The sequence below is a fragment of the Macaca fascicularis genome, chromosome 15 (assembly GCF_037993035.2).
Source record: "Macaca fascicularis isolate 582-1 chromosome 15, T2T-MFA8v1.1".
Classification (NCBI taxonomy): Eukaryota; Metazoa; Chordata; class Mammalia; order Primates; family Cercopithecidae; genus Macaca; species Macaca fascicularis.
In genome coordinates this window covers 72,538,705-72,552,147 of record NC_088389.1, presented here as the reverse complement: position 1 = coordinate 72,552,147, position 13,443 = coordinate 72,538,705, and the positions used below count along the sequence as shown (strand labels likewise).

The 13,443-nt window shown below is 37.4% G+C and overlaps 1 long non-coding RNA gene across 1 annotated transcript in view; it reads right to left on the bottom strand.

The window, feature by feature from the left end:
• The window catches only part of LOC102124763 (uncharacterized), a 510,662-nt gene extending 510,047 nt beyond the window's left edge, over positions 1–615 (bottom strand). Inside the window, exon 1 of the long non-coding RNA XR_006692691.3 lies at positions 376–615. This is a non-coding gene — a long non-coding RNA (uncharacterized lncRNA). The remainder of the gene's footprint in view (positions 1–375) is intronic.
• Between the last annotated feature and the right edge of the window lie 12,828 nt (positions 616–13,443).

Genomic DNA, 13,443 nt, shown 5'->3' with positions numbered 1-13,443 from the left:
AGCAACGGCAGTGAAATCTGTGCTCTGGAAGGAGCTCTTGTTATTGCTTTTTGAAGTGTTTTAACAATTCATGATCCAATATTATCAAGCAGGTAATATATAGAAAATAGTATTTTGGGTACTGAGAACACCCAAAATTATAAAATCTTCCTCTTACCTCCAAGGAGTTCAAAATCTAGCTGAGAAAAGAGAGAAAATATTAAATACCATTATAAGGTTTAAATTGCAGCCATATAAGGGAGACTCCCAGAGCAACATATGATTAATTCCCAAATAAGTGATAAAGTTTGTATCTGCCACGAGAAGTCAGGAAAGGAAGGACTTTTAAAGAGTGGAGACTGGGAGGGCATGAGATTTGCGTCTCTAAACACTTACTGGTTGAGGGGTTAAGATGGCGGATAGGAGGCAGGACTCGCTTGCAGCTCCCGCTCCGACAGACAGCAGCGTGTGAAGATTCACATCAGGAACTTTTGCTCCAGTGACTACCACAGCAACATACCAGGAAAGCTGAGAAAATCCACACACCCTTTGAAGGAACTAGATCACTGCTGCGGGCTCCCTGAGACGCCGAAAACCTGAACCGGCTTGCTTTCTCAGTGGGGCGGCTTGCGGTCTGAGGCAAATTCTCAGCACCTGGTCACTGGCTTCCTGGAAATTGACTCCGTGTTGCTCACGGTGGTAGTGAGATAGGCCTTTAGGACCGCAGGCTGTGTGGGAGTGTGGTGAAACCCTTGACTGCTGGCTTTCCCTCACTTCCTGGCAACCCGTATGACTCAGCAGAGGGATCTCCCTGGGAATATAACTCCAATGGACTAGGAGCCCCATCCCCATCACCTACAGCAGCTGCAGCAAGCCCCATCCAAGGAGAGGCTGACCTCAGACATGCCTGTCCCTGCCCCAACTTGGTGGTCTTTCTTTAACTGCCCTGGTAGCGGAAGACAAAGGTCATAGTCTCTTGGGAGCTTTATGGTCCTGCCTACCGCCTGAGAAACCAGGACACTTAACCAGGCCACACTAGGGCAAGTTTGCTTCCTCCCTATGGTACCAACATTGTGCTTTTTTTTTTTTTTAGACAGAGTCTCACTCTGTCACCCAGGCTGGAGTGCAGTGGCACCATCTAGGCTCACTGCAACCTCTGCCTCCCAGGTTCAAGCAATTCTCTGCCTCAGCCTCCCGAGTAGCTGGGATTACAGGCACCTGTCACCATTCCCAGCTAACTTTTGTATTTTTAGTAGAGATGGGTTTCACCATCTTGGCCAAGCTGGTCTTGAATTCCTGGCTTCATGATCCACCCACCTTGGCCTCCTGAAATGCTGGGATTACAGGCGTGAGCCACTGCACCCTGCCTTTTTGTTTTGTTTTGTTTTTTGTATTTTAATACGGATTTTCGCTCTTGTTGCCCAGGCCAGAGTGCAATGGTGCGATCTCCACTCACGGCAACCTCCACCTCCTGGATTCAAGAGATTCTCCTACTTCAGCCTCCCAAGTAGCTGGGATTACAGGGGACTGTGACCATGCCTGGCTAATTTTTTTTGTATTTTTAGTAGAGACGGGGTTTCACCATGTTAGCCAGGCTGGTGTTGAACTCTTACCTTCAGGTGACCCACCTGCCTCGGCCTCCCAAAGCGCTGGGATTATAGGCATGAGCCACTGCGCCTTGCTCTGATGTGCTCTTGAAAGCACCACCTCCTGGTAGGGAGACCAAGCAACACAAAACAAGCGTAATAAGCAAAAACACAACAAATGACCCTCACAGAGTCCATTTCACTCCCCTGCTACCTCCACTGGAGCAGGTGCTGGTATCCATGGCTACAAGACCTGAAGATGGATCACATTACAGGACTCTTTGCAGACACTTGCCAGTACCAGCCCAGAGCTTGGTAGCTCTGCTGGGTGGCCAGACCCAGAAGAGCAAAAACAGTCACTACAGTTTAGCTCTCAGGAAGCCCCATTCCTCCGGGAAGGGGGAGAACATGACATCAAGAGAGCACCCCGTGGGACAAAAGAATCTGAACAGCAGTTCTTGAATCCCAGATCTTTCTACTGACATAGTCTATCCAATGAGAAGAAATCAGAAAAAAAAAAAAATCTGGTAATACAACAAAACAAGGTTATTTAATACCCCCAAAAGATCATAGCAGCTCACCAGCAATGGATGCAAACCAAGAAGAAATCCCTAATTGCCAGAAAAAAAAATCAGAAGGTCAATTATTAAGCTAATCATGGCGACACCAGAGAAAGGTGAAGTTCAACTTAAAAAAAAAAATTAAAAACATGATACAAGATATGAAAGAAAATTCTTCAGTGAAATAGGTAGCATAAATAAAAACAATCACAACTTCTGGAAATCAAGAAAACAGAGAAATGCAAAATGCACTGGAAAGTCTTGCAATAGAATTGAACTAGCAGAAAAGAGAACTTCAGAGCTCAAAGACAAGGCTTTCAAATTAACCCAATCCATCAAAGACAAAGAAAAAAGGATTTTAAAAAATGAACAATGCCTCCAAGAAGTGTGGGACTATGTTAAATGACTAAACTTAAGAATAACTGGTGTTCCCAAGGAAAAAGAGAAATCTAAAAGTTTGAAATACATATTTGAGAAAATAATTAAGGAAAACCCCCCCGGCTTTGCTAGAGATCTAGACATCCAAATACAAGAAGCTCAAAGAATACCTGGGAAATTTCTCACAAAAAGATCATCACCTGGGCACATACTCATCAGGTTATCTAAAGTCAAGATGAAGGAAAGAAATGAGGCAAAAACATCAAGTAACCTGTAAAGGAAAACCTATCAGATTAACAGCAGATTTATCAGCAGAAATCCTACAAGCTAGAAGGGATTGCGGTCCTATCTTTAGCCTCCTTAAACAAAATAATTATCAGCCAAAAATTTTGTATCGAGTGAAACTAAGCTTCAAAAATGAAAGAATGATACAGTCTTTTCCAGACAAATGCTGACAGAATTTGCCACTACCAAGCCAGCACTACAAGAGCTGCTAAAATGACCTCTAAATCTTGAAACAAATCCTCAAAATACACCAAAATAGAACCCCCTTAAAGCATAAATCTTACAGGATCTATACAACAATAACACAATGAAAAAAAAAACATATTCAGGCAACAAGATAGGCCATATGACAGGCCACAAAACAAGTCTCAGGAAATTTAAGAAAATCAAAATTATATCAACTACCCTCTCAGACCACAGTGGAATAAAATTGGAAATCAACTCCAGAAGGAACCCTCAAAACCATGCAAATACATAGAAATTAAATAACCTGTTCCTGAATAATCATTGGGTCAACAATGAAATCAAAATGGAAATTAAAAAATTATTTGAACTGAATAATAGTGACACAACCTATCAAAACCTCTGGGATACAGCAAAGGTGGTGCTCATACAAAAGTTCATAGCATTAAATGCCTACATCAAAATGTCTGAAAGAGCACAAATAGACAATCTAAGGTCACACCTCATGGAACTGAAGAAACAAGAACAATCCAAACCCAAACCCAGCAGAAGAAAATAAATAATGAAGATCAGAGCACAACTAAATAAAATTGAAAACAAAAAAGTACAAAAGATAAATGAAACAAAAACTGGTTCTTTGAAAAGATAAGTAAAATTGAGAGACCATTAGCAAGATTAACCAGGAAAAGAAGAGAGAAGATCCACATGAACTCAATTAGAAATGAAACAGGAGATATTACAACTAATACCACAGAAATACAAAAGATTATTCAAGGCTATTATAAATACTTTTATGTGCATAAACTAGAAAACCTAGAGGAGATAGATAAATTCCTGGAACTATACAAACCTCATAGATTAAACCAGGAAGATATAGAATCTCTGAACAGGCCAATAACAAGCACCAAGATTGAAATGGGAATTTAAAAATTGCCAACAACAACAAAAAAGTCCAGGACCAAATGGACTCACAGCTCAATTCTATGAGACATTCAAAAACGAATTGGTACCAATCCTATCGATACTATTTCAAAAGATAGAGAAAGAGGGAATCTCCCTAAATCATTCTATGAAGCCAGTATAACCCTAATACCAAAACCATGGAATGACATAACAAAAAAAAAAAAAAATGCTACAGACCAATATCCCTGAAGAACATAGATGCAAAAATCCTCAACAAAATATTAGCGAACCAAATCCAGCAACATATCAAAAAGATAATCCACCATGATCAAGTGAGTTTCATACCAGGGATGCAGGGATGGTTTAACATAATAAATGTGATACACCACATAAACAGAATTAAAAAGAAAAAATCACATGATCATTTCAATAGATGCAGAAAAAATATCTGACAAAAGCAAACATCCATTTATGATTAAAACCCTCAGCAAAATCGGCATAGAAGGGACATACCTTAAGGTAACAAAAGTCATCTAGGACAAACCCACAGTCAACATTATACTGAATGGGGAAAAGTTGAAAGCATTCGCTCTGAGAACTGAAACAAGACAAGGATGCCCACTCTCACCACTTCTATTCAACATAGTACTGGAAGTCCTCCCCGGAACAATCAGAAAAAGAAAAAAGGGCATCCAAATTGGTAACAGGATATCAAAGTGTCACTGTTTGCTGATGATATGATCATATACCTAGAAAACTCTAAAGACTCATCCAAAAAGTTCCTAGGACTGGTAAATGAATTCAGCAAAGTTTCAGGAATCAAAATTAATGTACACAAATTAGTAACTCTGGTATACACCAACAGCAACCAAGCTGAGAGTCAAATCAAGAACTCAACCATTTTCACAATAGTTGCAAAAAAAATTAAATACTTAGGAATACACCTAACCAAGGACATGGAAGACCTCAACAAGAATAACTACAAAACACTGCTGAAAAGACATCAGAAATGACACAAACAAATGGAAACACATCCAGTGCACACAGATGGATAGAATCAATATTGTAAAAATGACCATGCTGCCAACAGCCATCTACAAATTCAATGCAATTCCCATAAAAATGCCACCATCATTCTTCAAAGAACTTGATAAAACAATCCTAAAATTCATACAGAACCAAAAAAAGAGCCTGCATAGCCAAAACAAGACTAAGCAAAAAAAAACAAATCTGGAGGTATCACATTACCCAACTTCAGACTATACTATAAGGCCATAGTCACCAAACCAGCATGGTACTGGTATAAAAAATTGGGACATGGACCAATGGAACAGAATAGAGAACCCAGAAATAAAGCCAAATACTTGCATCCAACTGAGGCTTGACAAAGCACACAAAATCATAAAGTGGGCAAAGGACACCCTATTCAACAAATGGTGCTGGGATAATTAGCAAGCCACATGTAGGAGAATGAAACTGGATCCTCATCTCTTATTTTATACAAAAATCAATTCAAGATGTATCAAAGACTTAAACCTAAGACCTGAAACCCTAAAGATTCTATATAACATCAGAAAAACCCTTCTAGACATTGGCTTAGGCAAAGATTTCATGACCAAGAACCCAAAGCAAATGTAACAAAAGCAAAGATAAATAAATGGGACTTAATTAAACTAAAAAGTTTCTGCACAGCTTTTAAAAGAAATAATCAACAGACTTAACAGATAACCCATAGAGTGGGAGAAAAATCTTCACAATCTATACATCTGACAGGACTAATATCCAGAATCTACAAAGAATTCAAACAAATCAGCAAGTGAAAAACAATCGTTTCAAAAAATGGGCTAAGGACATAGACAATTCTGAAAAGAAAATATACAAATGGCCAACAAGCATATGGAAAAATGCTCAACATCACTAATTATCAGGAAAATGCAAATCAAAACCACAATGCAATACCACCTAACTCCTGCAAGAATGGCCACAACATTTTTTTTAAAAATAGATGTTGGCGGGGATGTGGTGAAAAGGGAACACTTTTACACTGTTGGTGAGAATCTAAACTAGTACAACTACTATGGAAAGCAGTGTGGAGATTCCTTAAAGAACTAAAAGTAGATCTACCATTTGATCCAGCAATCCCACTACTAGGTATCTGCCCAGGGAAAAAGAAGTCATTATACAAAAAAGATACTTGCACATGCATGTTTATAGCAGCGCTATTTGCAATTGCAAAAATATGGAACCAACCCAAATGCCCATTAATCAACAAGTGGATAAAGAAAATGTGATATAGATAGATACAGATATAGATATAGATACACCATGGTATACTACTCATCCATAAAAAGGAATGAAATAATGGCATTCACAGCCACCTGGATGGAACTGGAGACTATTCTAAGTGAAGTAACTCAGGAATGGAAAGTCAAACAGCCTACATTCTCACTCATATATGGGAGCTAAACTATGAGGACACAAAGGCATAAGAATGACACATCGAACTTTGGGGATTCAGGGGGAAGGTTAGGGGTGGTAAGGGATAAAAGGCTACACATTGGGTACAGTGTACACTGCTCAGGTGATGGGCGCACCAAAATCTCAGAAATCGTAGCTAAAGAACTTATTTATATAACAAAATACCACCTGTTCCCCAAAAACCTATTGAAATAAAAAATAAATTTTTAAAAAATGATTTTTAATTCAACAAGCATTTCCCAACACTCATCATGTGTCAGACACTCAGCTGCACACAAATATCACAGAGATTACAACACACAGCGTAGTGCACTCAAGAAGCTCAGAGACTAGTGGGGGATCAGACCTGTGGACAGACAATTCAAATGGTATAAGAATAGCTACAGCAGAGATGTGCATAGGATACTTTGTCTAGAATACCATAAGATCCAGAAAGAGACATCTACCAACTTACTCTGATAGTAGCAGAACAGTAGGAGGCCCTCTAGGAAACGGGCTATCCAAGCTGAGTCTTAAAAGGTAAATAAGAGTTATCCAGGATAAAAAGGAAAAAAACGGCTCAAAGAGCATTGTAAAAGCACGAGTAAAGGGAAAAATAATAGTTAAATAGCATAAAGAGTAAAAAATTCAAGCAAAAAACAATCAAAATTTTAGGAGATAAGAAAACTCAGGTCATATTAGACAAAATCTTCTAGCAAGTAAGTATTTAGATAAATGCATGGCAGGTGAAATGATTGCTTTTTGAGTTTGTGTTGTTCAACAGAATTCCAGAAAATGAAGATATTTCATACTCATCAATGAGCTTCCTAAAAAAAAAAAAAAGCAAATTATATACTATTTGAGCATGCCGGGAACCAAGAAAATACGCAAAATGTTTGCTATGTGTCTTATTCTGTTTTCTGCTGTTATATCAGAATACCTAATTCTGGGTAATTTATTCTAAAAAGAAATTTCTCAGTTCTGGAGCTGCGAAATTCAAGAGCATAGTGCCAGCATCTGACAAGGGTCATCCTATGACAGGGCAGAAGGCAGAAGCAAGCATGAGAGACAGAAAGGAAAGGAGGGTGGGACTCCCACAGTAACTAACCTCCTCCCACATTAATTCATTCATGAGGGTGGAACCCTCATAACCTAATTACCTCTTAAAGACCCCACCTCTTAACACTGTTATAAGGGCAATTAAATTTCAGTCTGAGTTTCAGCAGGGACACTTAAACCATAGAAGTATGTGAAAATATATATGCCTACATGTACATATGCATACACACACAAACACAAATGCATTTGCCAAAGTATAAACTACTCCTAGTTCATAAGCAATCTCAAAATTACAAGTTATTTGTTTTTCTCTTTAATACAGCCTTGCATCCATTCTCTGCTAGTGATAGGAACAAGCTGACATAGTTCCTGGGGAAATATGAAGGGTATACAAGGAAGATAAAACAACTCTTCTTTTTGGCCCTGAACTAAGCTTATAAAATACACTTGCCAGAAGGGAGATCTAGACAACATTTCTTTGTCTAGTTTCATTTAAAAGTGCATATAGCCTATCACCAAAAAAAAAAAAAAAAAAAGCATGCCTCAGAAGCAGTCACAGGCTTTGACAGAAAATGTCATGAAAAAAATTATTGCATTCTTTATGTGTATGCATATATACCATTATGGCATGCTACCATGTATGGAGTGTGTGTGTGTATAAAGATATATAATATGTAACTTAACCTTCCCTTTATCCATTAATAGGTCAATGAAATAACTGATCAGGGTGATGACAGTACAAGCTCTGAAGTTAGACTGTCTGACATTAGGTCCTGGCTCCTCAATGATCATAAGCATTTTAGCCTCTCTAAGCCTCAATGACCTCATCTATAAAATAATAAGAATAATAATAGAACCTACCACATGTGATTATTCTGAGGACTGAATGAATATATAATGCATATAAAGTGCTTAGCATGTTGACTGGCATGTCATAAGAACTCAATAGTAGTTGCAGGACTACTACACCTATACAGATATGATTCCAAAATAGACCTATTTTGGAAGGAGACATTTTGAAAAGCATTCAAGTGATTAGATAGGGCTGACTAGCCTTTTTGATGCCAGCTATAAATTCACTAACATAAACTACTTTTGTAAAGGACTATCCAGTGCTTAAAAAGAGGATCATTTGTCATATTGCTCTCATAAATTCTCGTCACTTTGGCTTGCCTCATCTATATAAATGAGTCTTAAAAAATACCCCTGAATCTAATCACTCCTGCAGCCTGCAAAACAATAGATTGTTTATAAAATGTAGCATCACAGCTGACAGGCTTGCTGAAAATTAAGACAATGATACAGCCATAGGCTTCAGTAAAATGGCTGTGGTCAACAAGAAGTTCAACAACACTGATTAATCCCTAAAATGTAACAAAGTAGCAATGAATTTTTAAAAACCACTACCTTTTCCCTTGGAATTATCCATCACCTTATTCTCTCTCCCATGCTCCTCTTTTATTTATACCTTAATTCTGGGGAATAATTTTAAGGGGAAACCTTTGCAAAGATTTTGAATTGCTTGTATTACTTAATGCATATGCAAGTTAAAAAAAATACATATCCAAAATCCAAGTGTAAAAGTAGCCATTCCAGAGCTTGTAATATTTGGAGCCAGATTATAGATGGTAGAAATTTCAGAGAGGGGGGAAAAAATCTAGCAATCAGATTCAAGAAATATTTTTAAGAGAAACTTTGATCTGAAAACTTTGTTTTGCACATGTGAAAAATGAATCTTTCAATCAAGAGAAGCACAGGTTTTGGGTAATATAGTTAAAGAAGCTCACATTTTCATATCTGACTTTCCTTTCTTTTTCTGTCCTGGGAAAATAGAATTACTCTTTCATTGTGCAAGTCCACCTACTCAGAGGTATATGATTAAGATCATAAGGAGCTCAGATCTTCAAGCACAGAAAAAAATGTAAAAAAAAATCCTAAAACCGAAGGTCAATTACCACTCTTTTAAGCTGTGATTAAGTTTAAAAATAAAACCATCAATAGTTTTTATTCTACAGTTGAAACTAGAGGTCTACTTTTCCCCACTGTCTTTACTTTTGCCTTCAAATAAAATCTTGTATATCTAAGAGTCTGGTTTTTGGCTTAGGATTATTAGACTCTGATATGATTCCTCCAGGGTTGAAGATCCTCATGCTAAACTGCTTACTAAAGGTTTACAAATTGAAATGGCTCTCAGGGGAATTTTTTTCTGCCCGGTTAGTTCTGTTACTGCTGTCTCTGAAGTCAGACATTATTGAGATAAAACTGATTAGAAAAGCCAAGGCTCTCTAACTTCCAACACAAAATAGGTCAGAAAAGCCTAAATCAGAAGAGCTTGGAGCTCTTTCTGCTTTTATATTATTAAAAGACTTACTCTGGTAAGTGAAAGCCTTGTTTACTCAATACCAGTTTTCAGAAAACAATGCCTGAAAGCATCTTTCTTTCCTTCCCCACACAACACTCAGAGCACAGATTTTTGAACAAATTCTGGATTAAACTAGTCTGTACTACCTGTGCTACGTCACCTATTAACTCAACTGTGAAGTGACTTCTTACAGACCCCAGATGGCACATCATGGCGGCTACATAGCTTCACAAAAGAATTAACAAAAAATGAAGACGCTTATCTAACAAGGAGAAGGAAATAAATAAATAAAAATGTAATGTTTTTTCTTGAATCTCAGGTTTTAGGATGCTTACAAACTAAGAAAAATACCAGTTCAGCCTTCTATTTCATTCCTAGGTCAGTGATGTAGCATTATATATGATTAGTCCAAAATTTTTACTATTCTTTCTATTTTTTCTTAACAATAGAAAACACAAAAGTTTATATAAGTAGCTCAACATACAAGTAAACCACGGTCTAAAAATTGTATCTTAATTTGTTAAAGCTTAGAACACTTTTTTCTTGGAAACAGTAACTGTTGACTTCTAAGACAAATCCACATGCATATTGCAAAAACTCTGTATCAAACCTCCCTAACAGTGGCTACTGCCTGCTCACCCAGTATTTAAACATTTTTACTGATAAAACTCACAACTTTAAGGTAATTCATCTCTTTTGTTGGATAACTCCTTTTGTACATTAGCCAAAATGTACTTACACTAAGCTACAATCTGTATCCACCTACCACCTGGCAATTCCTCCTATCCTAGCCAGGATCCAACCTGCTTCTTTTGCCCTTACTTCACTGTAAAGTGTTCAATTCCTTGTATCATTTCTCCTAATGTGGATTTCAGTCCTCATGCCCCTGAATATGCACCATTTCCTTTTTAATGTCATTTGTGTAATGTGACGGTCACAGCTGGAGAGAATCAGACGTGTGTGGCTAGCACAGTAGGTCACTGATTACCTGTGGCCTGGACAGTGTGGTTTTACTTTGTTTTGCTGAATACTAAGTCACTGGAAGACACAAACAGCTGTGGATGGAACTTATTTGGGTTAGAAAAGAGTCTCATTGTTTATGATATGTGGCAGTGTGCCTAATGAGGGAAACCAACCAGAAGAGGCAAGAACTAAAAATACCAGCCACTTCTATATCTAGAAATGGAACCAACAAACGACCTCTGAATAAATCTTTCTTTTCTGGAAGAATCATTTGGATGGTATTAGTTGCAAAATTGTAAGGCAAATAGATGCCCATCACCCTGGAGAAAAGTATAAAAGACTCTGTTTTTCTGTAACTTGGCCAAATCTGTTTCTCCCAACTTCCCTTTGAGTTCCGAACTCTGATGGGGAATGAGAAGGAAGCAATTTGCATAAAGACTGGAGGAGAAGGGCTCTCTGGGAGAGAAAGAACTAGCACTACAAAGGAGCTAGACTACAAAGGACCTCATGGCAGAAGAAAGCAACCAAGCACCCGCAGTAAAGCAACCTTGGCGGTATAAAGCAATAGGACAAGAGGGCTGATTCCTCCTTGCAGTGAAAGGAGAAAAAGAGAAATGAAAGTTTGCATTTGTTAGGACCCAGTACACACTCCTCCACCCCAGGAACACAATCAGGCTTTAAAGAGGGAGCTCTGTGGGTAAGTCTAAGAAATTGTCATTTTAGAAGCCACAATCAATTTGTCATGGAAGCCGCTTGGCTGAACATAACAATAACAAAGTAGGATCATCATCTCTTCGAGAAAGAAACGTCAGCAGGTGAAGCAGAAGGTTTAGCCATAGCAACATCACTTTCTGTGTAACCTTCAGAAACAATTTCTTCTTGCAGGGACTTCTCAAGCCTTTCCCACCACAGAGTTAAGAGCACAAGGCAAAGTCAGGCAAATCCAGGTTTGTAAACTGGCCACCCTATTCCCCGACTGTGTGACCTTCAGTCTTTTTTAACTGTCTTGTTTTCCCACTTGTTTGGTGAAACGATAATGTCTATCTCAAAAAATTGCTATGAAAGTTTGAATAAATTTATACATTCAAAGATTTAACATACTCTTTGGAATCTGAAAAAACACGTTAGCTTTTATACATCTTTTATACTTTTTATTGTGAAATGTGACACATTTATAGAAAAGTTCACGAAATATAAATGCACAGCTAAATAAATTATTTTAAAGTAAATACTACCACTCAAACATTTTTTAAATTTTTTACTTTAAAAATTTTTCTTTGCTTCTTTTTAGAATTTCTGTCTTTTTAAAAAATCATTTCCAGTTCTCTGTTAACATTTTCCACCTTGCCTTTCATTTTTTTGAATATAATAAACTCAGTTATTTTAAAGTATTTGATAATTCTACATAGTCTCATTCATATCAGCTTCTCAGTGTGCCAGGTCAATTTTTAACAGGCAATGGACTTTGCGTTGTTACAAATAATTTTAAACTTCCAACAAACAATGAAAAGATTGTTTGTTGTTTGAGCCAGTGAAGCATCAGTAATCACTCTCAGCTTTTTATTGGGATTGAGCATGGGTTGGGTGACTTCCCATCATCCCTAATCGTGGGATGTGGCCCTTCAAAGTCCAAACCTAAATCACAGACAGGGAGTTTTACCAGGGTTCTTACTTTGGACAGGCTTTCAAGTCCAACTTTTGTCCCCTTAGTCCCACGAGGCTATCAAAAATAATTATCAGTATTTTTATTTTCTTTTCAACAATCAGCAAACATAAGCAACCTTAATGCTTGGCTCACCTCTCTATACATCTATTCTTGTTGAATCCTTGGCTCCATAATCCTTCAGTATATTTTTTACTATTTTATACCTTCAAGTATATGCTTTCCTATTGTTATTCAGCTGTTCTTGTTATTTTTATTCAGAACATTGGTTAGAATTATCAGTTATCTAAAATGAAAGTCTCTCATCTTATTTGTATTTATTTAATCACCCACAGTAAATTAACGTAACTACTGAACAGACTTACTGCTTTATCTATACCTCCCTTATATTTATCCCTTCCAACCTTGTATTATAATCATTTTAAAATATCTCTCCTCCTTCGTTCAATTTTTAAGTTTTTCTATGACAAAATTAATAACCTTGCTTGATTCATTTATGAATTATTCCCAGTTCTTGAATGTTATTCACATTAGCCTTGCAGGAATTAAGTGACTGAATAAGCCTAAATGTCTCTTGTTTGCACAACTGGGTGCATCTGAAATAGAACCTCTAAATTATCCTAAACCACATAATGGGTCATCTCAGCAGAAATAAGAAGTAGGCTGTAGTCTCAAACATCAATTGTGAGTTGCATTAACAAGTTCCTGCAGACCTCATATAATAAGCAATTGCATACCTGCAGAAATAAATAGCAATATTAAAATACAACAAATGGAAGCTTGGATACCCCAGGTTGCAGTTTCAATATTGATCTGCATATTTCATTTTAGCATCAGTACATGTGACTTAAATTGTGCAGCTATTGCTCTTATTAAAATTCATAAACTCCCTCTGGAATTCATGGCAGCCATCTGGCCAAATATTGGCTTCTTACATTTGAAACTCAATTGCATCGAAGTCATTGAATCTCTCAATCAATTACAAAGAATCTGAGCTCTTAGGGCTTACATTGATTGGCCGCCATTTTCCTAATGGAGTCATAGCCTCAGTAATTACCTATTTGA